The sequence below is a fragment of the Phascolarctos cinereus genome, unplaced genomic scaffold (genome assembly GCF_003287225.1).
Source record: "Phascolarctos cinereus isolate Bilbo 61053 unplaced genomic scaffold, phaCin_HiC Scaffold_6;HRSCAF=336, whole genome shotgun sequence".
Lineage (NCBI taxonomy): Eukaryota > Metazoa > Chordata > Mammalia > Diprotodontia > Phascolarctidae > Phascolarctos > Phascolarctos cinereus.
Genome location: NW_027556069.1, coordinates 1,889,554 through 1,915,074, shown reverse-complemented (window position 1 = coordinate 1,915,074; position 25,521 = coordinate 1,889,554). Strand labels below are relative to the sequence as shown.

Below are 25,521 nucleotides of genomic sequence, written 5' to 3'. Positions count from 1 at the left end.
GATCTCCAAGGATCTCCCCCACTTTAAATCTATGAACTTCCAATTCTATTCCCCTACTCTCCCCCATGGGACTCTCTGCAGGTCACTGCCTCATTCATTAAATTAGGGTTGAGCTACTAGGCCATCTAGGACCAACCTTGCTACCCACTCCCCAACTGAACCACTCTGCCTACAACACCCTGCCTGGCCTGATGGACCTCTGAGCCTTGCTCCCTGAGGGAACCATGGTAACATCTGATTTTGTGGAGAAGAGGGCTTTCCTTTTGGCACCATGATTTCCACCTACCAAGTGCTATTCCTGGCCAATATTTCCCATGTAGATAGATCCTCTACATCTGGACATTATTTAAGGCTATTTACCAGTTCCTCCACTCCCTGAAGTGACAGACAGCTGCAATGCAATGGACAGATCACCGGGATTGGATTCAGGGGGCCTAGTTTGGAATCCTGCTTCTGACTTTCTAAGGCTCTAGTAGCCTGGGTGACTATGACAATTCATTTGACCTCTGTGGGGTTCCAGAACCCCCTCTGACATCCTTTTCAGGACTACTGTGGAAAGGCTGCCCTGATACCTAGAGATGCCATTTCTACCCCTCTGTGATGGGGAGAGGAGAGGGTAGATTGAGAAGCTTTAAAGACTCTTTCGATTTGGGAGGAGGGAGGGTGATCAGGCTGACATCACTGCTCTCCCTCCACGAGGCAGCTGCCCCAAAGTAGAAGAGGCTACCTTAGGAGGACAGGACTTAGTTCTGCAGCACTGGCTGGATGCCTATGAGTCTTGAATGTTTTACAGGAGATTGGTTCTGAGACCTAGGTTGGAATAAGGCATTTGCAGTCCCCTTGAAGTCTGTGGGTTTGTGATTGGAAGATTGCATAATTCTAGGACTGCAACCCTGGCAGCTGAAGCTCTTCATTGCCCTGCCAGTGCTTCCCTGCTCCCCAACTCTACCACCAACCTGGGCTGCCACTTACAGGGATTAATTTGCCCATCCCCTGGTCCTCTGCAGATTTCAAGTCTTTCACCAAAGCTGCTCCCCGCTGCTTCTCTCAATCAGTCCAGGTAATTTTCTCTTCCCAGAGACTCTTAGTTGGACTTTATGCACCCTGCCCAGGTTTATGGAGGAGCAGCTCTGTGGGCAGGTTTGCTGGGTAGGCTCCTACAAACAATCTTCCTTTAGTACAGATATTAGCATATCTAAACCAGCATGTCAATACTTATTGCTCATACCCTAGACAGACTGGGGAACTTCAGAATCAACCTAGATTTGGATTGGCATATTTTTTGTCATATTAATGAATTCAGGGACAGTAGAACCCTCCTCTCCTTCCCAACAAAAATGACAAAGCCCCTATACCTATATCATCCCCTATACCACTCCCTATACCCCCCAACACCCACCCACCTATATAAGGCCCCTATAAGAACCTTTCTTTCTGTTAGAAGCATTGTTCTCTTCAGATGGCCCTTTAGCATTCTCAAAGAACTGCAATGAATGAGTTTCTCAGCTCTCCCAATAAAGCTGGATTTGGAGCAAAAGAGAGGTCCAGACCATGACTTCTTTTTTTTCTAACCACAGAATAGAGTATGTCCAAGCTGAAAAGGGCCTTTAACAGAGAAAGTACAAACTGAGAGGAGCCTCCAGACATACAATATTAAAGATGGAAGAGCGCTTTGAGCAGAGGCACAACTGGAGAGGCACAGAGTGAACACTGAGGATGTGGAATGTTAGACCTTGAAGGGACCTTGGAACATAGAATGATAGAGGTGTAAGGGATGTTAGAGATAACTGGGGACAAATGGCTGATGTTCAACATGAAGAGACTGAGGCACAAAGCAGGACATTCTTTTTGAGGAATCATGACCTCAAGTTACAATCCCAGGTCCTAATGAATACTCTGGGACACTTTCTTTAAGAAGGCTTTTGTGGTCAGACATCACAGCCAGCTTCCAACTCTTCTTCCCTCTCCAATGGTCTTGTCTATCTCCCTAGCACAGTATCCATAGGTTGACGTCTCCCATTCACCAAGGAAAAAGCCCTTGGGATCAGCAGAATCTACTCCTTTCCCTCTGCTGGGGTCCACCTTCCATGTTATTATTCTCCTTACATCTCTTAGCATGATAATGCTTGAGAGTGACTCATCGATGGCCCTAGCCGCAGAAAGTGGATTTAGACAAGCTACTACCTTGGAGCTTGGGCCATCTTCTATAGAATGCCATGTTCACACTTCGAAGCTTCTTTGCTACTTGAAGCTTTTCATCAAGAACGTTTGGAAATGCTTCCTTTCAATAAAAGTTCAGGGCATTATCTTAGCCTTAGGTTTACTTTCAAAATGAGCTATTGAGTGCAAAGTGGTGTTACATTTAGATAATAGATCATAGAAGGTTAGGGCTGGAAACATCCTTAGATCACAGTATGTGCAATCTGGGAGGACCCAGAGATCAGAGAATATGGAATGTCAGAGCTAGAAGGGACACTGGAACACAAAACATCAGAGATTAGGAGGATCATATTAGCATAAGAGAATGCCAGAGCTGAAAGGGATGTTGGAACCCAGAATGTCATTGTTCCAAGATGACCTCAGACTATATATAGACTCCCATGCCAGAAAGGTCCTCAGCAAATGACAGACAGAGCTCAGAGGGTTTTCAGAACACTGAATACCATTACTGGGAGTACATTTGCCTAAGTTCACACAACTTATGCTAGAGATATTGCCAATTATGGAGTGGAACTGAAGACCTGGGGTGTGTATGGTGCAAATGTAGTCTACCTATTTCTGGAGTGAAACCTTCCTCCCAGTGATGTGTTTTAAGAACTAAATAAAAAAGAGAAAAGGAATTTCTCACTTCCCAGGTAGCACAAAATGAACCATTGTAAGCCCAACAGAGCTGAACTCCTTGCCATTGCATCAGTGACCAATGCTATCTGGTTTGGCTCAATCACTGAACTTTATTGATGAGGTAAATTATTTCATTTACATAAATGAGAAAGCAAAAACGGGCACTGAAACCCTCTGTGTCACAAAAGCCTGGACTCTTCAGAACCCAAGATGGCTTGTTAAAATAACAGAGGAGGATGTAAATCCAAAACAGGTTACCCACCTCACCTTTGGTGGAGTATAATCTTTCTAAAGCCAAAATTTAGTGGATAGCAAAGCATCCCTAGCTAGTTCTAATCGCTGGTTGCCATGATGACTGGTCGTTGCCAAGGATACCTGGAATCCTGAGTTACTGGCATTCAGGCTACCTCCTTATCAAGCCTCCATTATCATTCCTAGGCCAGAAGGAGGGGAGGGCTTCTTTTGAGTCTTATCCTGGATTGCCAGCCGGGTGCAGATCGAAATCACCTGGGGCTACAAAATAGCAGGAGATGCTCAAAAATGGACACATATGTACACACAGTCACTGCACATATTGTATATATTGAGAGACAAAGAACAAAACTAAGACAGACACAGAGATGCAGAGACAGAGACAGGTAGAATCAGAGCCAGAAAAAGAGCAATATGTATGCCAGCTCCAGAACAGTATGCACAAGAAGACACAGAAAGCAAGCAGCTGTTCTATGGGACATGCATCAGGGAAGGGAATAAACACAATCTAATGCACCACTGATCTCCTCCCATCCAGGTGAAGGAGAAACTGACGTCCTGGGGAAATGCTTGCTGTTATTTTCAAAGCTAGTTCTTGGGGTTTGGAAGATTTCAGTGGTTGCAAGGTAATTTGGCTTCAGGAGAGGTAAGGTCACTGTTCTCCTGGCCTGTGCTGTGGCTCTTAACCCAAAGAAAACCTGAATTCTTGGGACTACAATCATTACTGCTACTCAGGGTCCCTACTCCCTTGTCACCAGAAGTAATGCTGTTCCTCAGGGTCCCTGACCCCTTGTGATTGAAAACAATCCTGCTCCTCAGAGTCCCTACTCCTTCTTGCTGGAAAGGGTTCCTCTCTGCCCTTCAACTGTGACCCTGAAGTATATGTAAGCAGTAGAGTTGCTGAACAGCTTCCAGTCCTGCATCCAATGCTAGCACAGGGTTCCCCTGTAATCTCTTTCTGACCAATTGCCAGGTCCCCTCACTGTCTCTGCCTTCAGAGCTCCCAAAGTGTTTATTGCTTCTGCTGCCACTCCCTAATCCCACCAAAGGCTTTTCACCCACATGGACTGCAGGCCAGCCTCTACCCCTGTATTACAGAGCTCTTCTTCCAACTTCTCTGATTGTCTTGGGCTAGAAAAATGTTACCTTGACTTTTATTGGCTCTTCCTATTAAGAATTCAATTTGAGCCATTATTTTAAAGCTGTTTTGGAGGGGAATGTTGAGAGAGCATGGCTTAGTGCTTCCTCTCTTTTGCTGTCTAGCTAATAACTTCTTGAATTGCATTGGTGGTCATTGGATCCTTCATGAAGTAAAGGAATCAAAGGGAAATGGGCATTTTCCCTTGACTTTGAGCATTTGCACTGGCTGTCCACCATACCTTTAATGCTCTCACTCTTCATCTCCCCTTCTTGGCTTTCCTGGCAACCTTCACATCCCAGATAAAATCCCATCTTCTACAGTAAGCCTTCCTTGATCCCACCTCTACTTCTAGCCCCTTCCCATTGCTTATTCCTTCCACTTCATCCTGTCCCTAGCATGGTTCTCCTTAGCTGATTGCATGTTATATTCTCCATTACACTTAGCACCTTTAGCACAGAGAATGCCTTTTGCCTTTCTTTGTATTCCCACCATTTTCTTAGCTCAGTTCCTGGTACCATTCCTCTATATATATAGATGAGGAAAGTCATTTTTCAATTCTGAAATTTGTTCATAACAGCTCCATTTATGTGTTAGTTATGTATTCATTTGGAAATATCTTGGTTTATGTTGTGAGATGTTGGTCTATACCTAATTTCTGCCATGTTGCTTTTCATGATTCTCAGAAGCATTTATCAAAAAGTAAGTCCTTACTCCCAATACTTATGGTCTTTGGATTTACAGAAAACTAAAGTATAAGGTTCACTGGCTTCACAGACTAGGCCCAAATTGTCTCTCCTTTAACACAAACTCTGGGATCAAGTGGTCACTTCCTCCCAGCACTTGCATCATTTCCACTCCAGTATCGAGTTCTTTCCTATTACTGAGAATCTCATCCAGAATAGTCAGTTAATGAACTTACATTAAACACTTACCATGTGCTAGGCACATTGCTAAGAAAGTGCTGGAGATACAAAGACAGGCAAAAGGCAGTCCCTCCTCTAAAGGAGCTGAGTCTAATGGGGAAGATAACATGCAATGAGCTGTGGAGAAACAAGCTATGGACAGAATAAAGTGGAAGAAATAAGCAGTGGGAAGAGGCTAAAATTGGAGGGGGGGTATTAGGAAAGGTTTCCTGCTGAAGGTAGGATTTTATCTGGGATTTAAAATATGCCAGGGAAACCAGGAAGTGGAATTGAAGAGTGAGAGCATTCTAGGTATGGGGGACAGGCAGTGAAAATGCTCAGAGTCAAGTGACAATGCCCTTTTCCCTTTGTTGGATTCTTCATTTCCTGGAGGATCAAATGATCACTAATGCAATCAAAGAAGTTATTAGCTGGAAGGATGAGGAGAGGAAGCCCTAATCCAAGATCTCTTAACACTCCCCTTCAAATAACTTTAAAATAGTGACTCAACATCAAATTCTCAAGTGGCAGAGCCAACAAATTTTAGATTGAGACATTCTTCCAAGTCCAAGACGACTTGAGATGTTTGAAGGTATTAGCAACAAAAGTTCCAAGAAGCCATTGATGAACCAGAAAAAAAATATTAATGGTCAAGAATGGCCGGGTGTCCCATGTGTGGGCACACCTTATGGAAGAGAGAGCAAAGGTTTTTATTCCTAGGTCTGAATTGCAGTTCCCTCCCCTGTTTCCCCATTGGCTGGGTAATGCAGGGTTTACAGCCTATCTGGAGCTCCTAATTTCCCCAGGTGAATCTCTGCCCCTAATTACATCTCCCATTCCCTACATTTCCTTGTCAACAGCCTGCGGTTGTCTATACCCCAGGAGCTACCCATCACCCTGATGAGTGATATGCAGAAGTAAGATTCCCACCAACATTTCCTACAGGACAGATCTGTAACCCAGGGGTGGAGGCTGGCCCATGTGGATGAAACAAAAGTGGTGGAACTAGGTGTAAAAGTGAAAATGAATACTATTAAAATCAATTACTATTGATGACTTTGATTTATGTTTAATTTGGCTGTAGGATTAAGTTCCCTTCTTTTGGAAAAACTAGACCTAATGGCTAAGCCAAACTAACAGAGATATTTTCTTAAGTCTTGGTTACCTATAGATTTAGAGAATAGATAGATTGATAAGACTTTATCATTTAGTAGCAGATAATTTAGAAGAAGATAGAAATTTTGGTGGGAATAAAATAATCATAGAATTATAAGAATCTTTTTTAAAGGCTATGTTCCCCTTTTTCTGGCAGCTGGAGAAAGGGGGTTAACTAAAGGCTAAGTTCTCTAGACTTAGTGGATAAGCTCCCTTATTTTCTTTTGCTAGAGGTTAGATATTAGCTGAGTAGTGTCATCTTCTAAAGATTGGGTTTCTCTTTCTGACAACTGGAGGATGGAGGGTGGGGGGTGACTACTAAATGCAAACCACAAGTTCCTCTTTCCCAGGCTTAGTTCAAACTACAGGTCCCTTGAAATGAAGCTTTCTGTGGGGCTTCAAGTGTGAGGCAAGGATGTCTTGGCTAATCTCTCTTTGACAGCCAAATGTTGCTGGACAGTAAGAAATTTGGGTTAAGAAAGACTGGGATAATCAAAGGGGTCAGATGACCTGTCTTCTCCAACTGATTTATGTGCAAAACATGTTTCCCAAGATTTCTGTAATTTTTTTAATTCTCCTTTTGGGTTGTGAAAATAAGCTCTGCAAACTCCTCCTTTGTCACTAATTACTGAGGAATTATTTGACTTGACTTAAGGGGAACCTATCAACCATTACTATTAAATCATTATTTATTTACCTGGAAACTTTGTACTTCAAAATTCTTTGTATTTCAGATAATTAATTTTAATAGTCAGAAGCTGCAACAGCTTTGGGAGGTCTCAAGCAAGAGATAGGAAGGGAACCTAGTAATTGGTCAGAAAGAACTTATGGAGACCCCTGTGCTAGCACTAGATGCAAGACTGGAAGATGTTTGGACACTCCATTGCCTATACAGACTTCTAGATCAGAGGTCAGGGGCAGAGAGGTGCGCTTTCTGGCAGGAGGGAGCAGGGTCTCTGAGAAGCAGTATTAATTGCAGTCCCAAAAGATCAGGGGTTCTTCCTGGCTAAGCACCAAAGCACAGACCAAGAAAGCAGTGACTGAAACTCTCCCAAAATCACATCACTTTGGAACCACTGAAAACTTTTAAGCCTCCAGAATTAGCTCTGAAAACTGCAATGTGAAAGGACCTGAAGCTTCAGACAATTCCCTCCCCTCACCATCCCCTCCTCGCCAACACACACTTTCGCTGAAATATAAAATGTAGCAATCATGATAACAGAGAAACCAAAAGCTGAAACAGAACTAATTCACAGACATAAGCAGGGAAACTGTATCTTGCTAAAATGTACCACAAACAATAATATAATGTTGATACTGACCAAATATGACCAAATATCACAGCATCCAGCTTCTTAAAGGAAAAGTTAAATGACTTACAGAAGGAAACAGACATTAAAACTATACTAACAGGTGGCCCTAACTTTCCCCTCTCAGAATTAGTCAAATCTATACATAAAATAAATTTTAAAATAAGTTTAGGAGAGGAAAATAATATCAGAAAATTTAGATATGATGGAACTCTAGTGAAAACTGAGTGGACATAGAAAGGAATATAACTTTTTTCTCAGCTGGACATGGCACCTTCACAAAAAAAATGAATATATGTTATCGCATAAAAACCTTATAAGCAAAGGGAGAAAACAGAAATATTAAACACAGCCTTTACAGATCACTATGGAATATAAATTATTTGGAAGCATATAGTGGAAGCATAGATTAAAAATTAATAGAAAACTAAATATTCGAATCCTAAAAAATGCGTGAGTCAAAGAACAAGCCATAGAATCAATCAATAATTTCATTAAAGATAATTAAAACAAGTTGGCAACATACCAAAATTTGGGAGATACACCAATGCAGTACTTATGGGGAAATTTTGTATCTTTAAAAGCTTACATGAATAAAATAGAGAAAGAGGAAATCAATGAATTGGGCACTTCTTTTTAGGCAATTGGGTTTAAATGACTTGCCCAGGGTCACACAGCTAATAAGTGTCAAGTGTTTGGTCTGAGACAGGATTAGAACTCAGGTCCTCCTGACTCCAGGGCTGGTGCTCTATCCACTGTGCCACCTAGCTGCCCCGGCCACTACATTTTAAAAAGTAGAAAAAGAACAAATGATAAATCTCCAATTAAACATTAAAATGGAAATTCCTAAACCAAAGGTGAGATTAAGAAAGTTTTTTTTAAATCAAACTAATAAATGAAAAAGATGGGGTTTTATGAAAATACTAATGAAACAGATAAACCATTGGTTAATTTGACTAACAAGAAAGAAAAAAACCAAATTATCACTCAAAAATGAAAGGGTGAATGCATAACCAATGAAAATGAAATTAAAGTAAAGACTAGGAGTTATTTTGCTCCATCATATGACAGCAAAACTGACAATCTATACAAATTAGGTGTAAAAGGGAAATCAATAGCAAATTAGAGAAGCAAGAAATTACTTTTCACATCTATGCATAGGGAAAGAGGTTATGACAGAATAAGCCACAGAAAGAATCACAGAAAATAAAATGGATGATTCTGTTCTATAAAGTTGAAATATTTTTGCAGAAACAGATCAAGTGCACTTCAAATGAAAAGGTTAACAGTGAAGTGAGGAAAAACCTCTTTGCAGCAAAGTTCTCTAAGGACTGTTGCATATGCAAGATATAGAAGAAACTGATACCCATTTCTCAGATTAAGAGCCATTTTTCAATAGGTTCAGAGGAGATGACCAGGAAGTTTTCAAAAGAAGAAATCAAAGCTATCAATAGCCCTATGACAAAATGCTCCAAATCCCTCATAATGAGAGAAGTGCACATTAAAACAATTCTCTTCTTTCAGTCTGCAAATCATAAGATCTGCAGGTTCAGGGGCAGTCCCCCCCTTTCTGTTCAACAACAAGATCCATAGAAACACCCCTTTTGCCAGGTGCTGGTCGAAACCAGAACAAAAAATAAGTATATCATTAAATGAATTGACACTAAACAAAAGAAATAATATAGAGAAAGGGCAGGGAAGGGTTTCTAGACAGTCTCCTCTCTCCCAAGCCTTAAAGCCAAGCCAAGGATGGGAGGAAGGGAGGAAGAAGGAATGGAAGCATCCACCTGAAAAGGGCAGGGAGGGAATGTCCCCAAAGTCTTCTCCTTGCTGGCCTCTAAGTCACCCTCAGCCCACCTCATGATCTTCCAAGCAAAGGCCTGGGTAGATAGGAGGCCCCAGGCAGTTGCAGCCCTGGAATAGCAGGTCAATACATGTTCACCCGTGAACATCCAGACATACATCCAGACACCAACACAGACACTCTCATTCATACAGATGATCCTACCCTACTACACATCAGAGGTGTGAACAAAGGTATTGATACTCCCAGGACCTTCTATCCACCCTTACACACATCCCTCTGAGCACTAAGAGAAGGCAGTTGGGTAGGGTGGGACACATGAAAATGTTGGGGCAGGGGAGGGAAGAGAAGATAAGAAGAAAGGGAGCAGGTGAGGCAGGAGCAGGGGAAGCAGCACTTAGCTCAGACGCAGCCACTTGGGCACTCGCAGGATCCTCAGGGTCTGTCAGTCTGGAAGGTGAGGATGAGATGGACGTAATGAGTGGGGGGGAGGAGTGGAAGGGAGGCAAGTGAGGGGCACACAGACCCCAAGCTGCTAGCGCCCCACTCACATCCTCTTCTAGAGACAAAGAATTCTTATACTTAATAGAATGTGGGAGGGGGCGGGTATTGTGACGTCACCGCAGGGCGGGGATAGTCTCCTCTCAGAGCAGAAGAGGAAGGGAAGAGGAAGGGAAGAGGGAGGGGAGGGGGCTTTGTGACAGAGCAGCTGGGTGCCCCCCGTTCGTTTCTCTCAGCCCCCATCATCCAAACTGGCTAGGGGAGGGGGCCTCAGTGCATCATCCACCTGGAGGTGGGCTCATGGCTGACCTGGGGCTGAGGGGCAGAAGCTGAACACACTTTGGTGTGGTGGAGGGGCGGCCCCTTTACGGAAATGGAGAGGGGGAGGAGAAAGTGGAGAATGAGGAGGTTGAGGCAGGGGTGTTATGGTCTCCATAAAAGGGAAGAGCAGCATCTACAATCCACCAGCCCCTGAATGGGACTTCAAATCCTCACAACCTTCAGAGCAGAGGAGGAAAGTGCTTCTCTGGGGAAGGGGCGGGTCTCAGCCTCCTTTCTCCAGGCAGGAGGAGACAAAGATCAGGCCTGGAGGGGCAGGCGGACACACAGGAAGGCAGCGCTTCTGCCCCCGCTGTTTATATATGGGTTCCCTGGTTTAAATCCTATATAATATAAACCATGCAGAGCCTGGACAAGTGAAAACCACATCCTCCTCTCTGGCTCATTCTTTTCCACCAAGTGACTTCTAATATTTCTTCTAAAATGGTTTCAGATTTGGGGTTTTGTTCTCTCCCAACACCAACCTTCTTGTCACTAATGAATTGGCATAGTGAAGAGACATCTGGAATTGGAGTCACAAGACCTAGACTGATGTTCTTGCCTTATCCGTTGTGTGACCATAGGCAAGCCACTTAAACTCTCTAAACCTCAATTTTCATTATCTGTAAAATGACAGTGAATATAACACCTATGCTAAGTAAATTATAGGGTTCAAATGAGATGTTTGCAAAGTGCTTTTCAAACCATGACAACCTAAAGAAGAGTTTATTATCATTATTATTGATCTGTTAGTCTTTTTGAAGATGTGTACACATCTTACAATTGATACTTTTCTGTTTGATATCCTTCAGATCAAAGCACAACATTACCATCTTTTGTAAGTGATTAAAAGTAATGGAATATTAACCCATTTGCTGCAGGTTCCATGAACACAACTTTAGGAAAATTCCAGGAGGAGACAGGGCTGTGGGGATCAAATGGTTCTCATGCTGTTCCCACGTGGTTCTCAGTTCTTCCCCTGGGTTGTTATATGTTGAAAGCTTTTCATCCATGCAGCTTGGAGATTAGGAATACTTGGTGTGCTATTAAAAACAGTGTTCCAGAATTTGTATAGATCAATGCTATGACTAGGGGATGGGGCTGATTGTTTTATTCCATGACAAAGTTCCAGGTCCATTAAAATATATTTTTTAATTCTCAAGGATATCCTGAGATTTCCATTTGTAATATTAACATTTGTCATCTCTTCACTTTGGAAAGATATTGAGCTTCTGATGGATAATTCCAGTCACCAGTTCATGTTTTGCTATTCATTACTTACCAATATTTTACAACCTGCGGTGAAGCATTGCTCAGTTTCTACCATTTCCTTCCATAATCTATGCTGATTGCTACATCTGGGATCTTTAAGCACAATATTTCTGTTATTTCTGCTGACAGTGACCTGATCTGGCATTGCCTGCAGAAACTCCCTTTATTTTTATAAACAAACTCACATGGCAAGCATGTAGTCAGTGGTTCTCTATACACACAATGTTGGTTGAATTCACGTGGAATTTCACTTATGGAGTTCATTTGTATTCCATTTTGGGATCTTTGCTATTTTATTGGATTCCCCAGAGATTAAGCAATTTCAGATACACTGGACACATCCAGATGGTAAGAATCTAATTCACTTCCTTTTAAAACTTCTTTTACTATTGTGAAGTGTTAAAATCTCTTTGTTGCTGCAAAAATATTTCTGTCAGTTTTAAACTTGTTTAATATGTGCTTTGACAACATCCCTCAATTCCGTCCCTCGTCTTTAATGAGGAAGTGCTGATCTCTGTGTTTCATTATTAGGTAGATTTTTGTTAGGATACTTTCCAAATCTGTTTTTGTTGATTTTTGCCGAAATAGGAGAGGGTGTTTCTACACTAGATCCTGTCTAAGAGGATTGCTACTTTAAGAAGGCCATCTTCTGGGAGGAGGACTGGAAAGTAGGAAAGGCTCTCCCTGATTTAGCAGGCAGAGGGTTCTAAGGAATGAGCGGATTACTCTGAGAGTTACAGGCACAATTCTGGCTGAGGTGGTATTTGGGCTACTGTGGTACAGGATGCATAAAAAAAAAGTGGTGTATGGAGCTCCAGCCAAGGAAGCTTTGCAATCAACAAGGTTTCTAAGCATGCTCAGGAGACACCTGACACTTTCATTTCACCCAGGCACTTCGCATTTAGGAAGAGAGAGAAGGGATTCTCACCAAAATACAAGGACTTCCTTATGACCAGAAGCAATGCTGTTCCTCAGAATCCCTGGTCCCTTGTGACTGAAAACCACCCTTCTCCTCAGAGTTCCTACTCCTTCTTGCCTTCTTGATGTGTCCAGTGTATGTGAAAGCTGTCAGTCTCTGGGGGAATCCTTATAGAATAACAAAGATCCAAGAGTGGAGTCTAAATGCACTCCATAGGTGAAATTTCACATGAATTCAACCAAGAATGTGAGTACAGAGAATCACTGAACACATACTGGTCATATGGGTTTGTTTATAGAAACGAAGGGGATTTCTGATGGCAAATCCCACATCAGTTCAGTTAGCAGAAATTATGGATTGTTCTTAAGGAGCCCAGATTTAGCAATCATCACAGACTGTGGAAGGAAATGGTAGAAACTGAGCAAAACTTAGCTGCAAGTTGTAAGACATTAGTACTTAAGGAATAGTTAGCAAGACATGAACTGGTTGCTGGAATTATCCATCAGAAGCTGAATATCTTTCAAAAGTGAATAGATGACAGATATTTGCTATCCTAGAGAATTCAAAAATAAATTATACTAGAACTGGAATGTTGTTGTGGAATAAAACTATTGCATGCATCTCCTAGTCATAATAAAGATCTGTTGAGGTTTAGAGTTGGGAGAGCTGGTTCAGGTGTGAAAGAATTCACTTAGACCTTCTCTGTGGTCACTGGGAGCTTTATTTCATCAAAGCTTCACAGGCCTGAGGTTAGCAAGGAGCTAAACAAAGGGTGCTGATGTAAGAAAAGACCCAGGCTTATATAGACAGAAAAGTATACAGCCTGTAGAATAGTGGCATATTTTTAGAGTTTCATATGGGAGAGGAAAGTGGTTGTCAAGATAAGGAAAAATTGTAGTGACACAGGATGAGGAAGATAAATGACAGGATGAGGAACACAAAATAAGGAAACAATGGCAATCCTTTTGGTGCAAGTTGTATGGCATTTTGAGATAAGGGGCAAAGGACTTAAGAAGTTCTCAAGTTCCAGGATCTCAAGGTACAGGATGGGCTACAGAATGAGTCTCAAACCCCCTCAGGGGCCCGGGAAAGTAACCTTATTAATAAGGCAGAACTTCAGTCTAGGTCTGGTGATTCCATTTCCAGGTGTCTATCCTCTAGGCCAATTCACTAGTGGCAGGGTGGCTGGTGTTGGAGAGGATACAACCCCAAATCTGAAATAGTTTTAGAAAGAAATTAAGTCCCTGGGTAGAGGAGACTGAGCCAGAAAGGAGGGTGTGGCTCCCTCTTCTCTGGATTCTGGAAGGTTTATATCATATAGGATTTAGACAAGGGTACCCACACCTAAACAGCGGGGGGTAGACGCGTGTGCCACCTTGGGTGCCCCCCCCAGCCTGATCTTTGTCTCCTTCTGCCTGGAGAAAGGAGGCTGAGATCTGCCCCTTCCCTTCTTTCCTCCTTTGCTCTGGGGGTGGTGACGAATGCAAGTCCCATTCAGGGGCTGCCGCTACTGTGCTCTTCCCTTTTGTGGAGCCCAGGACACCCCTCCCACGACCTCCCCCTCTCTCTTTGTCCTCCCCCTCCCCGTTTCCGTAAAGGGTCCTACCCTCCACAACCCCAAGCTGAGCTCAGCAGCTGCTCCTCACCCCTGTCCCCAGCAGCCTGCCCTCAGGAAGCTGGGACCCTGGGGAGCCCCGGGCTAATCTCCAGGTGGAGGATGCCCTGCGGCCCGCTCCCCTAGCCACTTTGGGTGATAGGGACAGAGAGCAACGATTGGGGTGGGGCGTTCCCACTGCTCTGGGCCTGATGTCACAGAGCCCTTCTCCTCTCTCCTCCCTTCCCCCTCTGCTCTGGGAGACGAGCCCCGCCCCGAAGTGACGTCACAGTGCCCGCCTCCTCCCACCCTCTATTGAGTGGAGGTCTTCTTTGTCTCCATTGGAGGACAGGAGTGGGGTGAGCAGCTCAGGATCCCCATACCCCTCACCCACTTTCCTTCTCCTCCCCTTCCTGCCCTTTTCCCTCCATTACCCCCACCTTACCCCCATCTTCCAGACTGACGGATCCTGAGGGTCCTGCTAGTGCCTAAGTGGGTGTGAGTGAGGTAAGAGCACCCTCCCCTGCTCCTGCCTCAGCCCCTCCCTTTCTTCTCCTTTTGTTCTCTTCCTTTCTCCCCTAACATTTTCGTGAAGCTCACCTCCCTCCCCTCCTCAGTTGACTTCCCTTAGTGCCCGGGAGGATGTGTGTAAGGGTGGGTGGAAGTTCCTGGGAGTATCCATACCTTAGTTCATGCTTATGTTGTATATGTAGGTAGGTCGTCTGTGTGTGTGTGTGTGTGTGTGTGTGTGTGTGTGTGTGTGTGTGTGTGACAGAGTGAGTTTTGGTATGTGTCTGTGTGTATGTAGGGGTTTATGTGTTCAGGGCTGCTCCTGCCTGTGGCTTTCTGCCTGCCCAGGTCTCTGTCTGGAGGGCTGGGGGCTTCCGGGATCATGAGGTGGGATGGGATGCGGTGAAGGCCAGCAGGGAGAAGCCTTTAGGGATGCGCCCTCCTCTGGTGGACGTTGCTGTCCTTTCTTCCTCTCTTCCTCCCATCCTTGGCTTAACCTGGGGACTGGGGAGAGAGGAGAGTCTAGGAAGTCTTCTCCTCCCCTCCTCCATATCCACATCTGATCAATGAATTCAGGACAAGGTTGTGCCATCTATAACACCTCTCATCTCCTGGATTCGGTAGGGTGATGGTATCTTCTCATGTTTCCTTTTCAGTCTCACTTGATTGTTAACATTTTGTTATAGGTACTTTTAATTTTTTTTTGGTATTATTCTTTCTATTTAAATTTTTGTAGTTACTGTGTATGTTGTCCTAGGGCTATTGATAGCTAGGAATTCTTCCTTTGAAATCTTCCAGTTCATTTCCTTTAACTTATTGGGGAATGGCTATTAATCTTAGAATTTGGAATGAGTTCCTTTCATATCTTGCATATGCCATAGTCCTTAGAGAACTTTACCCCAAAGATGTGTTTCCTCACTTAACTGTTACCATTCTCATTTTAACTGCATTTGATCTGTTTCTGCAAAAACATTTCAACTTTATAAAAGCAGAATCATCCATTTTGTTTTCTGTAATTCTCTGTTGTTTGTTCTGTCATAATCTCTTCTTCTATCCATAGTTGTGAAAAGTAATTTCTTCCTTGATCCTCTAATTTGCTATTGATTCCCCCTTTACACCTCATACATATATCCATGGTGTTGTGAGGTGTTGATGTCCTATCAAATTTTTCCCCAACTACTTTTCCCTTAATCCCATCTGTTTTTTTTTAAATCATAAAGTGTGTCCTCCCATGCACTTTCCTGTGCCATTTCTGTCTTTGGATTTATTAAACACCATTTTATTTTCATTAGTTTGCTCCTGTACATTGCATATGTAATGTTTTCCATTGATAACCTTTTGAATTTTCGACAAGTTCAAATTGCTTTCTGGACAGCTAGATATTCTGCAGGGCCTGAAGTCATGAAGACCCATCTCTTTTCGTTCAATTCTGGCCTCAGACATTTTCTAGTTTTATGACGGGGCAAGTCACTTAACCCTGTTTGCCTCAGTTCCTCATCTGTCACATGAGCTGCAGAAGGAAATGGCAAATCATTCCAAAATTTTTGCCAAGACAACCCGAAATGCAGGAAAAGTCAGACATGATGAAACAAGAGCAACAATTGTGTTCATAATCACTAAACTTCAGTATAGTTTGAGATCTGATACTAACTCCAACCCCCTTTCTTTCCTCCTTCCCCCACTCCATCATTTCCCTTGAGATACTTGACCTCCTTACAACATTTTTTTATTGATGTTTTCTATTGCTTACATCACTATGGCATCCCATGTATCTCTCCCTCTCCCCATCCTCAATAGCCATGCCATGTGACAAATTGTATTTTGTGTTTTAGTGAGAAAAAGAAAAATGAGCACATCTGATCAATGAATTCAGGACAAGGTGTGCCATGTATAACACCTATGGACCTCTCATCTCCTGGATTCGGTAGGGTGATGGTATCTTCTCATGTGTCCTTTTCAGTCTCACTTAATTGTTAACGTTTTGTTATAGGTACTTTTAATTTTTTTTTGTATTATTCTTTCTATTTAAATTTTTGTAGTTGCTGTGCATATATACTATTTTCTTGGCTCTGCTTAATTCACTTTGCATCAGTTCACAAAGATCTTTCCATACTTCTCTCTATTCATTGTACACATCATTTCTTACAGCATGGTAGCAGTATTCCATGACATTTATGTTCCAAGCCTTGTTTAGTCATTCCCCAGTTGATGAGTATCTACTTTGTTTCTAATTCATAGCTGTCACAAAAAGTGCTGTTACCATTATTTTGGAGTATATGGGGACTTTTTTCCTATTAATGCCTTTGTTGGTGTGTAATGGAGGCCTTCTTTTTATGGCTTTGGACATTTTTTTCTTTCTTTGCATATTTCCAAATTATTTTCCAAAATGGATGTGTCATTTCACAGGTTCACCATGAATATGTTAGTGGGTATATATTTCCAGACCCTTGTTTAGGTATGAAAACTGTATTTGTGCCATAAAAGGAGTTTGATAGGGCTTTTTCATTACCTGCTTTTTCAAGTAGTTCAAATAGTATTGGGATGAAATGTTTTTTAAATGTTTAGTAGAACTCACTTTCAAATCAATCTGGTCCTGGGAACTTTTTGCTAGAGAACTCATTTTTGCCTTGTTCATTTTTTTTTCTTTTAAGATAGCGTTTTTTCAGTATTCAGTATTCCCTGATGCATTGTAGGTAAAAAATGACACTGCTACTCAGGGTCCCTGCTCCCTCTTGCCAGAAAGTGCTCCTCTCTGCCTTTGAACTGTGACCCAGAAGTCTGTATAGGCAATGGAGTGTCCAAACAGCTTCCACTCTTGTGTCTAGTGCTACCATAGGAGTCTCCATCTCTTTTTAACCAGTTACTGGCTCCCTTAATTGTCTCTGCCTTGATTGCTCCCAAAGCTTTTGCTGCTTGTGGATATTCAAATTAGTTATCTGATATAGAAAATAATTCTGAGGTACAAAGTTTCCAACTATATACAATGATTTCATAGTAATGGTTGACAGTTTCCCCTTTAGTCAGGTCAACAAATTCCTCAGCAATTAGTGACAAAGTAGTGATTTCAGAGCTTATTTTTATGATAGAAAAGAGGAATAAAAAATACAGCAATCTAAGGAAACTTGTTTGAACATAATTCAGTTGGACAAGGCAGGTCATCTGACTGGTTTGCTTTTCCCAGGCTTTCTTAACCCAAATCAGTACTGTTGGCAACATTTACCTGTCCAAATGAGAGTATCCCAGAAGTCCTTGCCTTACAGCTGAAGCATTTTGTAACCAGAAAGCTTCCTTTCAAAGGACCTGCAGTTTGAACTAAGACTGAGAAAGAGGGACACGTGGTTTGTAGTTAGCAGTCCCACCAACTCCAATCCTGTGCTTGCTAGGAAGGGAAATCAAACCTCAGAAGATTACACTACTCAACCCTAAAGAACTTAACTTGTTGTCAATCTGTCTTTCTTCAGCTGCCAGTAGGGGAACTTAGCTTTTATTAAGAGTCTTCTAATCCTGAGATTATTTTATTCTTACAATGATATATGTCTTATTCTGAATTATCAGCTAATAATGATAAAATCTTTTCAATCAATCTATTCACTAATTCTATAAGTAACATACACTGAAGAGAATACATTTGTTGGTTTGACTTAGCTGTTAGGGCTAATTTTTCCTAAAGAAGAGACCTTAATTCTACAATCAAAGAAGAATTAAATCAAGGTCATCAGTAGTAACTGATTTAGATAGTATTCCTTTTCACTCTGTCACCTGGTCCCACCACTCATGTTACATGTACATGGGCTCCAGGGCAGTCTCCATCCCTGTGCTACAGATCTCTCCTTGCAACCTATCAAGTTATCTTGGGCTTGGGAGAAAGTCTCAATGTGACATTTTTTTGGCTGTGCCACTGGAGAATTTGATGTGAGACATTATTTTAAAGTTGTGTAATGGGGAGTGTTGGGAGAGTTTGGCTGAATGCTTCATCTACTCAGCCTTCTACCTAATAACTTCTTCAGTTGCATTAGTGATCATTTGATCTGTTATGAAGTGCGGGAACCAGCAAAGGGAAAGGGCATTATTGCCTCACTCTGAGCGTTGTCACTGGCTGTCTCCCGTATCTTATATGCTCTCACTCTTCATCTCTACCTCTTTGCTTCCCTGGAATCCTTCACATCCTATTAAAAAATCCCACCTTTTACAGGAAGTCTTTCTTGATTCCCCCCTAATTCTAGCCCCTTCTCACTGCTTATTAATCCCACTTTATTCCATCCTGTAGTTTGTTTCCACATAGTTGTTTGCATGTTATCTTCCCCATTAGACTGAGGTTTTTCACAGCAGAGACTGTGTTTTGCCTTTCTTTTTATCCTCAGCACTTACTTGGCAATATGCCTGGCTCATAGAAAGTGTTTAATGTATGTTCATGGACTGACTATTCAGGGTCAGATTCTCGGTAATAGGAAGGAACTGTTTGCTAGAATGGAAATGATGGAAACGCTGGGAGGAAATGACCACTCAATCCTAGAGTCTGTAATAAAAGAGAGGCAATCTGGGCATAGTGTGAGAAGCCAGTGAACCTAGTATTTTGGTGTTGCAGAAATTCACAGACCATAACTACTGGGGGTAAGGACTGACTTTTCAACAAAAGCTTCTGAGAGCACTGAAAAGCAGTATGGAAGAAATTAGGTATAGATCCACATCTTACAACATAAACCAAGAAAAGCTCCAAATGAATACATGAATTAGACAAAAAGGGAGATATTGTAAACAAATTCCAGAACTGAAAAATTACCTTTCTCATCTATAGATAGAGGTACAAATTATCATTTAAATTACTTTCATTTAAATTAGCTCAAATATTTTTCTAAAAAGAAAATTAAGGCAGGTAAAACTAGAAAAGCAGCAATAAGTGGGAAAAAAATCTTAACAGAAAGCTTCTCTGACAAGTAAGGTATTCAGAGATGCAATTCTCAGTTATAAGCATAAGAGGAATTTTGCGACATAAATGGTCAGAGAATATTAACATGTAGTTTTCACAGGAAGAAGTCTAAACTATCCACAAACATAGAGAACAATGTTCAAAATTACTAATAATTAGAAAATGAAATGAAGGCAATTCTGTTGTTCTTCATAGCTATGAGTGAGTAATAGGGCATTGACACCAAAGATAAGTGGAAATATTGTTAAGAGAATGACTAATTACCCTTTATGAACTGATTAGTAAAATGACAACAAAAGAAAAAGAAACTGACAGTAGTTGGAGAGACTGTGGCAGAACAGGTCCAGGAATAAAGTGTTGGTGCAGCCTTTCTGAAAATCAATTTTAAAGTTATATTCCAAAGCACTAAGGATTCCTTTTGACCCAGCTATCCCATCACTAGGCCTACACCCTAAAAAGACCAAAGAAATGTGGGAAAGACTTGTGTGTGCAAAAATATTTATAACACCTTTTTTGTTGTAGTCATAAAGTGGAGACCAATACAGTTCTCAAGAATTACAAGTGTCATCTTCCCTTGTAGGGATGTAAACAGTTTGCCCTTATTAGCAACATGTTGTATCTTTCTGTCCCACTTACCTTTACTCTCTTGAGTCTTGTATTTGAATATCCAATTTTATGTTGAGCTCTGGCGTTTTTCAGGAAGGTTTGGAAATCCTCTATTTCATTGAATATGCATCTCCTCCCCAAAAGATCATGCTCATTTTCACTGGGTAATTGATCCTTGATTGTAATCCAAGCTCCTTTGCCTTACAGAATATCATGTACCATGACCTATGGTCTTTGAATGTAGAAGCTGCAAGGTCCTGTGTAATCCTGACTGTGGTTCCATGATATTTAAATTGTTTCTTTCTGGCTGCTTGCAGTATTTTCTCTTTGACCTGGTAATTTTGGAATTTGGCTACTATATTCCTTGGTGTTTTCAATTTGGGATCTCTTTCAGGAGGTGATGAGTGGATTCTTTCTGTGGCTATTTTACCCTCTGATTCTAAGACCTCAGGGCAGTTTTCCTTTATGCTTTCCTGAAAGATAGCGTCCAGGCCCTTTGTTCCATCGTGATTTTCAGATAGAGCAATAATTTTAAAACTGTCTCTCCTGGTTCTATTTTCCAGGTCATTTGTTTTACCAATGAGGTATTTTACATTTTCATCTTTTTTTTCAGTCTTTTGTTTCTGTTTGACTGATTCTTGCTCTCTCATAGAGTCATTAGCTTCTATCTGCCTAATTCCATTAAATGGAAGTGTATAGCAGAATGGATTAAAACCATAATCCTACAATATGTTATTTATAGGAAACACATTTGAAAAAGACTGACACACACACAGGGTAAAGGTAAAAGGCTGAAGCAGAATATATTATGCTTCAGGTGAAGTAAAAAAAAAAAAGCAGGAGTAGGAATCCTGATCTCAGACAAAGCAAAAGCGAAAATAGATCTTATCAAAAGAGATAAGGAAGGAAACTACATCCTGTTAAAAGGCACCATAGGCAATGAAGTAATATCATTACTAAACATACATGCACCAAATGGCATAGCATCCAGATTCTTAGAGAAGTTCAGGGAGTTACAGGAAGAAATAGACAGCAATACTATACTAGTGAGGGACCTCAACCTCCTTCTCTCTGAATTAGATAAATCTAACCACAAAATAAATAAGAAAGAAGTTAAGGAGGTATTTAGAATGTTAGAGAAGTTAGGTATGATAGGCCTCTGGAGAAAACTGAATGGAGATAGAAAGGAATATACTTTCTTTTCCACGGTACATGGCACATACACAAAAACTGATGTACTAGATCATAAAAACCTCAAAATCAAATGCAGAAAGGCAGAGGAATTGAATGCATCCTTCTAAGATCATGATGCAATAAAAATTGTATGCAATAAAGGTCCATGGAAAGACAGACTAGGGAGCGAAGATGGCGGAGTGAAAGCAGTGACTTGCTTGAGCTCTCCTCCAAACACCTCCAAATACCTATAAAAATGGCTCTAAACAACTTCTAAAGCAGCAGAACCCATAAAAACACAGAGGGAAACAATTTTTCAGCCCAAGACAACCTGGATGATTGATCAGAGAAGTATATCGCACCAGGCTGTGAGAGGAGTGCAGCGTGGGCGCGCAGGCCACAGCGAACCTGGAACAGGTCTCAGAGGACTAAATCGCGGGCAGCTGTGGTGGTTCCCAGACTCCTCAATTCACTAATGCCAAAGACAACTTAGAAGGTCAGTGGAAAAGTCTGTTGCTGTGTTGAGAGAGGAATGAAAGCAGGGTCTCAGCTCCATTCCCCAAGAGTACGGCCCTGGGTGGGGCAGCTGCCTCCTGAGCTTCTGGCACATAGATTGAGGGGGAATCCAGTGGCTGATCAGAGAGGGATTGCAGGGATGTCTTTGCCAGTGCTGAGGCAGGAACGCATGCTTAGATTTGGGTCACAGTTCTGGGCGGCGGTCCTGGGGTGAGGAGGAGCACTGGTTTGGTGAAGCTTGTAGTGGCTGTGGAGAGAAAACCCTCCTCACAGTTACAGGACACAAAGGAGTACTTGTGGTCACAGGCCAGGAAAGGAGTAAACGCCCCGCCCCTTATCATACCACCTTGGAAGAACTAAAAATTTACAGGTCCCTACAAGTATCTCTGAAAACAGTTGTACAAACCCCCGAAGCCTGGGACAGTGCATTCTCCACATTGGAAGCAGACTCTTAACAAAGAGTTTAAAACTCAAGTAATTGGCTGGGATCATGAGCAAGCAGCGCAAAAAGAGTCAGACTATATTATCTTAGTTTGGTGAAAAAGAAGATCAAAATATATAACCAGAAGAAGACAACAAAGTCAAAGCTCCTACATCCAAAGCCTCCAAGAAAAATATGAATCAATCCCAGGCCTTGGAAGGGCTCAAAAGGGATTTTGAGTAACAACTAAGGGAAGTAGAGGAAAAGCTAGGAAGAGAAATGACAGTGATGCAAGAAAATCATGAAAAACAAGTCAACAGCTTGCTAAAGGAGACCCAAAAAAAATACTGAAGAAAATAACACCTTAAAAAAATAGCCTAACTCAAATGGCAAAAGAGGTCTAAAAAGCCAATGAGGAGAAAAATGCCCTAAAAAGAAAAATTGGCCAAATGAAAAAGAAAGTCCAAAAGCTTACTGAAGAAAATACTTCCTTAAAAATTAGAATAGAGCCATTGGAATCCAGTGACTTTATGAGAAATCAAGACACTGTAAAACGAATCCAACAGAATGAAAAATTAGAAAACAATGTGAAATATCTCTTTGGAAGAACAACTGACCTGGAAAATAGATCCAGGAGACAGAATTTAAAAATTATTGGACTATCTGAAAGTCAATATCAAAAACAGAGCCTAGACATTATCTTTCAAGAAATTATCAAGGAAAACTGCCCCAATATATTAGAACCAGAGGGCACAATAGAAATGGAAAGAATCCACAGATCTCCTCCTGAAAGAGATCCCCAAAGGAAAACTTCTAGGAATATTGTAGCCAAATTCCAGAGTTCTGAGGTCAAGGAGAAAATATTACAAGCTGCCAGAAAGAAACAATTCAAGTACTGTGGAAACACGATCAGGATAACACAAGATTTAGCAGCTTCTACATTAAAGCACTGCAAGGCATGGAATATAATGTTCCAGAGTACAAAGGAGATAGGATTACAACCAAGAATCACCTACCCAGCAATACTGAGCATAATCCTTCAGGAAAAAATGGTCATTCAGTGAAATAGAGGACTTTCAAGCATTCTTGATGAAAACACCAGAGCTGAATAGAAAATGTGACTTTCAAATACAAGACTCAAGTGGAACATGAAGATGTAAACAGGAAAGAGAAATTATTAGGGACTTATTAAGGTTGAAGTGCTTACATTCCTGCATGGAAAGATGATATTTATAACTCATGAGACCTTTGTCAGTATTACGGTAGTTGGAGGAAAAAAATTATATGTATGGATAGATAGATAGATAGATAGATAGATAGATAGATAGATGATAGATAGATAGATAGATAGATAGATAGATAGATAGATAGATAGATAGAAAATAGATAGAGGGCATGGGGTGAGTTGAAGATTAAGGGGTCATATCTGGAACATAAAATTAAGAGGTAAGAGAGGATTATACTTACAGAAGAAGAAAGGGAGAGGTAGAATGGGTTAAGTTATGTCACAAAAAAAACCAAAAGAAAAGTCTCTTACAGTGGAGGGGAAATGGGGGAAGGTGAGAGGGAATGAGGGAATCTTATTCTCTTAGGATTCGGCTTATGGAGGTAATAACATACACATCCAATTGGGTATGGAAATCTGTCTTACCATACAGGAAAATAGGGGGAGAAGGGGACAAGAGAGCAGGGGGGTGATAGAGAGGAGGCCAGATTGGGAAAGAGGGTACTCAGAAGCAAATACTTCTGAGGAGGGACAGGGTCAAAAGAAAGAATAGAATAAATGGGAGGGCAGGATAGGATTAAAGGAAATAGAGTTAGTTTTTCACAACATGTGTAGTAAGGAAGTGTTTTGCATAACTGCACATGTACAACCTATATTGAGTTGCTTGCCTTGTCATTCAGGGTGGGTGGGGAGGGAGGAAGGGAGAAAATTTGAAACCTAAAGTTTTAAAAACATGTTTAAAAAAATGTTTTCACATGCAACTGGGAAATAAGAAATACAGGAAATGGGGTACAGAAGTCTATCTTGCCTCAGGAAAATAGAACGGGAAGGGAATAAGAGAAGGGGTGGGGGACAGATAGAAGAGAGGACAGACTAGGGGAAGGGATATTCAGAATGCATGCCATCTTGGAGTGGGGGGAGGGGTGAGCTGAGGTGAAAATTTGGAACTCAAAATCTTGCGGAAGTAAATATTGAAAACTAAAAATAAATAAATTTATATTTAAAGAAAGATAGGCTAAAATAATTGGAAACTAAATAATCTAATTGTAAAAAATTATTGGGTCAAACAACAAACCATAGCAACAATCAACAATTTCAATCAAGAGAATGACAGTAATGAGACAACATACCAAAACTTATGGGATACAGTGAAAGCAGTTCTTAGGGGAAGTTTTGTATCACTAAATACTTATGTAAATAAAATAGAAAAAGAGGAGATCAATGAATTGGGCATGCAACTAAAAGAACTAGAAAAACAAATTAAAAATCCTCAATTAAGCACCAAATTAGAAATATTGAAAATGAAAGGAGAAATTAAGAAAATTGAAATTAAGAAAACTATTGAACTAATAAATAAAATTAAGAGCTGGTTTTATGAAAAAGACAATAAAATAGATAAACCTTTGGTTAATTTAATTAAAAAAAGAACAAAGAAAACCAAATTATTAGTGTCAAGAATGAAAAGGGTGAATCCACCACCAAGGAAGAGGAAATGAAAACATTAAGTAGGAACTATTTTGCCCAACTGTATAGCAATAAATTTGACAATATTAGTGAAATGGATATATATTTATAAAAATATAAATGGCCCAGATTAAAGGAAGCAGAAGTAAAATACTTAAGTAACCCCATCTTAGAAAAAAAATTGAACAAGCTGTTTATGAACTCCCTAGGAAAAAATCTCCAGGGTCAGATGGAATTACTAGCAAATTCTATCAAACATTTAAAGAACAATTAATTCCAATGATACGTAGACTATTTGGGAAAATATGTGAAAAAGGAGTCTTACCAAATTCTTTTTATGATACAAATATGGTGTTGATACCTAAACCAGGAAGATTAAAAACAGAGAAAGAAAATTATACATCAATTTCTCTAATGAATATAGATGCAAAAATTTTGAATAAAGTATTATCAAATAGATTATAGCAACTGATCACAAGAATAATACACTATGACCAGGTAGGATTTATACCAGTAATGCAGGGCTGGTTCAGTGTTATGAAAACTATCAGCATAATTGATCAATTGAACAAAAAAACTAAGAAACCACGTTATCATCTCAATAGATTTGCAAAAACAATACTACACCCATTCCTATTGAAAACACCAGAAAGCATAGCAATGAATGGAG

General features: G+C 40.9%; 1 long non-coding RNA gene across 1 annotated transcript in view; it reads left to right on the top strand.

Annotated features, from left to right (window-relative positions):
* Positions 1–14,311: 14,311 nt before the first annotated feature.
* The window catches only part of LOC144458185 (uncharacterized), a 124,434-nt gene continuing 113,224 nt past the window's right edge, over positions 14,312–25,521 (top strand). The window contains exons 1-2 of the long non-coding RNA XR_013487745.1: positions 14,312–14,516; positions 16,352–16,443. This is a non-coding gene — a long non-coding RNA (uncharacterized LOC144458185). The remainder of the gene's footprint in view (positions 14,517–16,351; positions 16,444–25,521) is intronic.